The sequence below is a fragment of the Dasypus novemcinctus genome, chromosome 18 (assembly GCF_030445035.2).
Source record: "Dasypus novemcinctus isolate mDasNov1 chromosome 18, mDasNov1.1.hap2, whole genome shotgun sequence".
NCBI lineage: Eukaryota > Metazoa > Chordata > Mammalia > Cingulata > Dasypodidae > Dasypus > Dasypus novemcinctus.
This window is the reverse complement of record NC_080690.1, coordinates 44,713,241-44,718,685: the sequence shown is the minus strand read 5'-3', so window position 1 is coordinate 44,718,685 and position 5,445 is coordinate 44,713,241. Positions and strand designations below refer to the sequence as shown.

At 43.0% G+C, this 5,445-nt stretch overlaps 1 pseudogene; it reads right to left on the bottom strand.

Annotated features, from left to right (window-relative positions):
* Window positions 1-230: 230 nt before the first annotated feature.
* LOC101411156 (large ribosomal subunit protein uL6-like) lies at window positions 231-1,231 on the bottom strand (annotated as a pseudogene).
* Window positions 1,232-5,445: the final 4,214 nt, after the last annotated feature.

Below are 5,445 nucleotides of genomic sequence, written 5' to 3'. Positions count from 1 at the left end.
ATTTTCAGAGACGCCACAGTACCAAAAAGAAAAGAAATAGCTGAGTTCTGTAATAGGTGTCTTTTATTGCAGCATCTCTACCTCCATTACAAAAAGAGAGAGAACCAAAGAACCCACCATGAGTCTATTTTTCTTTTTTTTCAAGTTAAAGCTGAATTTTCTTGCATCTTTAAAATATCATAAATATGTCTGGCATCTTGTTGTTTCCATTGCTGCACCACTCTTAGATTTTATTCATCAGCCTGTTGAACTGTTCCTTTTTTGGAGACATAGATACCATCCCCAAATTTTCTTACATCCTAGTTTTTAACTGTTGTGGCTTGTTGAATCAAAGAAGCTGAATTTGATAAAAGTTCAGTATCATTTCCTTCAAAAATTAACTCATCTTTCTGGGTGTGAAATAATGAACAAGCGGGAAGCGGAGTTGGCCCAGTGGATAGGGCATCCATCTACCACATGGGAGGTCTGCGGTTCAAATCCCAGGCCTCCTTGACCCATGTGGAGCTGACCCATGCGCAGTGCTGATGCGTGCAGAGTGTCGCCCCACACAGGGGTGCCCCCGGAGTAGGGGAGTCCCATGCATAAGGAGTGTGCCCCATAAGGAGAGCTGCCCAGCGCGAAAGAAAGTGCAGCCTGCCCAAGAATGGTGCCACACACACGGAGAGCTGAAGCAGCAAAGATGATGCAACAAAAAGAAACACAGATTCCCGTGCTGCTGACAACAACAGAAGCAGACAAAAAGAAGAACACACAGTAAATGGACACAGAGAACAGACAACTGGGCTGGGGGGGGGGGAGGGGAGAGAAATAAATAAAATAAATCTTTAAAAAAATAATAATATAATGTTTAAAAAAATAATAATAATGAACAAGCAATACCTGCCCTTATCCAAACCCTGCGAATGTATTTTTCAGCCAAGAAAGTTCAGATTTCAAACAGAGACTCATTCTCCTGAATAACAATGTTGATGGGGAAATAAGTATACATGGACCTCATCTTGTAATGGAAGCCCTTTATCATGTTCTGTACATGACTACAGATAATGCGAACTATAGCCAGTTCCTTTCTATTTCCCCATTTGCCAACTGGAAGCTTCTTCTTTTTCTTCCCAAGTAGACTGAGTTCTACACTGATGTGATTGAAGTCCCTCCACAGGGTTCCTCTGGGGGCCTTCAGTGTGATGTTGACATTTTCTAGAATGTCGACAGTCTGGTTGCTGAGAATCTTCATTCTCACTACTGTAGATGGGAGAGAGAGCCATGGGCCTATTTTAAGGTTAATTCAATCTTTCTTAGAAAGGATATGACCAAGAAATAAAAGCTATCTATGCTGGGCTTGACTTTTCCAATGTGTTCACCTAAACAAAGGTAACAATCACACCTCCTGACTTTTCTAACATTCTGTGTCCTGTAAATATGTACTACACACAATACGACCCTTCACACACATCTGAACCTGCACACACACACAGCACACAAAAAAAAACCTTTCCCACCATGGAAAAATACACTAATATTCTAAATCACCAACTTTGCCTGTTATCACAGAAGCCAACAGCATTAAGTCCTTCTGCTAAAATTTCAAGAGCAAATGACATGAAGTATTTATAAGTAAGTGCATTTTTAAAGGAGAAAGAGAGCTTTACTTTTATGTAAAATAGGACTGTGTCTCAGATAAAATGGGTGTTTATATCACATTGCTGTCAGAGCAAATGTAGCAAGCCTCTCTGTAATCCCATCCTCCATCCCAGTGTGTGTTGCTTCTAGAAGAAAGGCAAAGCAAAATGGCAAACAGGGGTCTTGAAGATAATAATGGTCAGTCTCCTACTGGAAGTCCCTGACCTGATTTGGTTTTGCCAAAGGCCTTGAATGGACTCAAGCCTCTCTACTTCTCCAAAATGAATAGGGGGCTTACTCTAAATTTCTATTCATTCAAGCTTATACATGTGCTGTTGCTTATGATTGGCTGGTTCCTTGGCCACATCTTCTCACATCAGTCAATCTTAGCATGTTGGAGCCAGGAGGAACCACAGACAGGTTGAGCCCTTCATTTTGCAGATGGAGATTGAAAAGGATCATAATCAGATGTTTCTGGTCCATGGAGCTACTTCTAGTCAGGGAAGGGCCTGAGCTAGATCAGTATCGGGCAGCATTTATTTTCTTCAAGTATTCTAATGTTTTCACAGACTGACAATGCTCTGGGGCCAAGGATGGGCAGGAAGAAGAGTAGCAGGTGTTATGTACGAGATGACAGCAACCCCAGCCCACATTGTTTCTGACCTTCAAAGCATCCCTAGTGATCAGAGAATGAACCACTATCAGGATTTGATGAGGATGCACAGATGTTAGTTAATTCTACAGAGAAGTCTTCAGTCACTTGGCATTCAAATCTCTCATTCAGGACCAGGAGAAAGAACTTTCATCAATAAGTGAGTAAAGTTCTACGATTACCTCTTTAATCACATCTTTCATAAGCTTTCTGAGAAAGATAGAGGTTTTAAATGAGAATGCATTCATCCAAATATTTTTGAGTTCCTTGAGGGCAGAAACAAATTCAAAGTGTAGAGTAATGTTTTATTCAAGGGGTGATCCCAATGTTAAGCACAGAGCTCTCCTGCAGAATGGGTGGAAAGAGGGACAACAGGTGAATGAAAATGCCCCACCAGTAAAAACACACAGAATGAATGAACACACAGAATGAATGAACAAATGAACAAATGAACAGAGGAGGGAAAGATTGAGGGATAAGTAGAACCAAGAATATCCTGAAGAAAAAGGGTGGACCTTGGTGGAGAGGCCAGGCAAAAATCCAGACCAGGTCAGCCTGGCACTTCACCCATTCCCCCTCTGCCCTGCCTTTAGCTCTCCTCTGCAAAAAATCACTCCTTCACTGAGCTTGTCCCCATTACAGTGCCAGAAGAGAAAAAAAGAGAAGACAAATGAGAAATAAAATTATGATAATTTCCATTGCCTTAACAAGACAGTTGCTATAATGTTCTGTACACTTAAGAAGGGAAGTTACAGTAGGAAGCTCAGTGCTGGAAGGATCCTCAGCAACCATCTGCTCAAAGTTCTTACTGTGCACCTATCATGCCCATTTGCTGAGCCTGCATCCCCATCCATGAGAAATCTGCAGCCCCTGGAGGGCTCCAGCCCATCTGACATTCCAGTACAGGTAACTCAGGCTTCCTTTCTCTTTGGCTAGGGCCTGCCTATTGCAACACATTTCCCCACCCTTCTAGCCTGCTGGAGCCACAATAGTCCCCTGCTGTCTCTGTGTTAATCACATCCTGTGGGTTGGACAGGATCTGGTCCTCAAACATTCCCAGGCTTCTTCTGTCTTCCTTCTCAGGCAATAGTCAGTCTCTTCACTCACTGCAGATTTCTCTGAAACCGATAGACAGATGATCTCTCACTTCTACTACTTATAAACAAGGCAACAGGGCTTGATAAGAGTTCTCTCAAATGGGGGCACAGTGACTGCCTATCCTTGATTGAAATGTTTGCCAGCTGTTTCCCATACTGGTCTCAGGGTGACTTATATCTTCAGGAAAGTTACACACTTGACTCACTGGGTAATTATTTCTCCATATTAAAATGTATTTTCCTCCATGTGGTCAATATATGATTTTCCATCATGGTGTTTCGCCATTCCTGCCTCTTCCATCCATATCTACTTCCAGTTTGGTTTTATCATCCGATCCTAGCACCTCAGACAAGTAATTAACCCTCCACCTTTGGAGTTTGATGCCTACAGGATTCACCTGGTCCCTTTCAGAGCCTCTGTCATCTAGTAAAAACAGGTCAGGGCCATTTTTCAAGCCTCACCTTCACCTCTTTGCTCATGACAGTGTGTTGTGACAGTACTCAATGCACAAAACAGTGGTCAACTCTTTAAGTACATCCTTGCAGCCAAAAAGTCAGCACTTTGAGAGTCTTTTTCTCCTCAGAGATTTTAACATGAAAGCACTGTGTTCTCATCTGCTGTCCCTATGATTGGGTGCCACCCAAGGGTTGCTGCCCTGTAGATGTGTAAGCTCAGCTTGCAGCTTCACTCTCCCTACCCTGCAGCCCCAGCTCCACAGGCTTGCTAAGATATTGGTCTTGAGGGAAGACTGGGAACAAGAAGACTTCAAAAAGTTGCACCCAGAGGGCAAAGCTGAGACACACATTTTTTAAAGGAAACAAAAATTGTTGTGATCTTGGAAATTTCTATGCCAGTTTGTTCTCACACCTACTTTAGAAAAACACAAGTGTGTCCCATATATATCAGCATTGCCCAGCATATCCCATCCCTACTTCAGCTGGGGACATAGGAAAGAAAGACTACAAAGACCAAAGACATCAAATTGTTGAACTGTTTCAACAATATATTTCTTTTTTTTAAAATTTATTTATTTTTATTGACTTTGTAATAATATTACATTAAAAATATATATATATATGAGGTCCCATTCAACCCACCCCCCCACCCCACCTCTCCCCCACCCCCCCCCCCCCCCAGCAACACTCATTCCCATCATCATGACACATCCATTGCATTTGGTAAGTACATCTTTGGGCACCTCTGCACCTCATGGTCAATGGTCCACATCATGGCCCATACTCTCCCCCATTCCATCCAGTGGGCCCTGTGAGGATTTACAATGTCCGGTGATTGCCCCTGAAGCACCATCCAGGGCAGCTCCATGTCCCAAAGACACCTCCACCTCTCATCTCTTCCTGCCTTTCCCTATACCCATCAGCCACCATGTCCACTTTTCCCAATCCAATGCCACCTTTTCTATGTGGACATTGTATTGGTTGTGTCCATGTCTATGTCAAGAGGAGGCTCAGATTCCACATGGATGCTGGATGCAATCCTCCCACTTTCAGTTGTAATCACTCTAGGCTCCATGGTGTGGTGGTTGTCCTTCTTCAACTCCATCTTAGCTGAGTGTGGTGAGTCCAATAAATCAGATTGTAGGTGCTGGAGTCTGTTGAGGCTCAGGACCTGGCTATCACATTGTCAGTCCAGAGATTCAAATCCCCTAAATATATCTTAAACCCCAACACTAACTGCAACTCCAGCACATTAGCATGAAAGTCTTATGAAGAGAGATCCCATCTGAGTCCAGATTCATCACACAAAAACACCAGTTCCAAAGAGGGGCCATCTGACCTGGTAGTTAACCCCATCGGCCATGACCATAACTCCCATGGGTCTCTTTAGCCCTCAAAGGAACCAATACCTGGGGGTTGTATCTGCTTTATCTGTCTCTCAGACTCTGCTCAGTTGTGCATAAGGGCAATCCTTCTGACAGCTTCCAGACTCTTTTTTAGAGACTCGTGGCCATATAAACTCATTTCTCCTTTCCAATTCCCCCTTACATTAGGTCAAACAGCATTTTAAAGTCATGTTATTTTATGTAGACAGGGATATTTTGCTGATCCACATTGAACCTT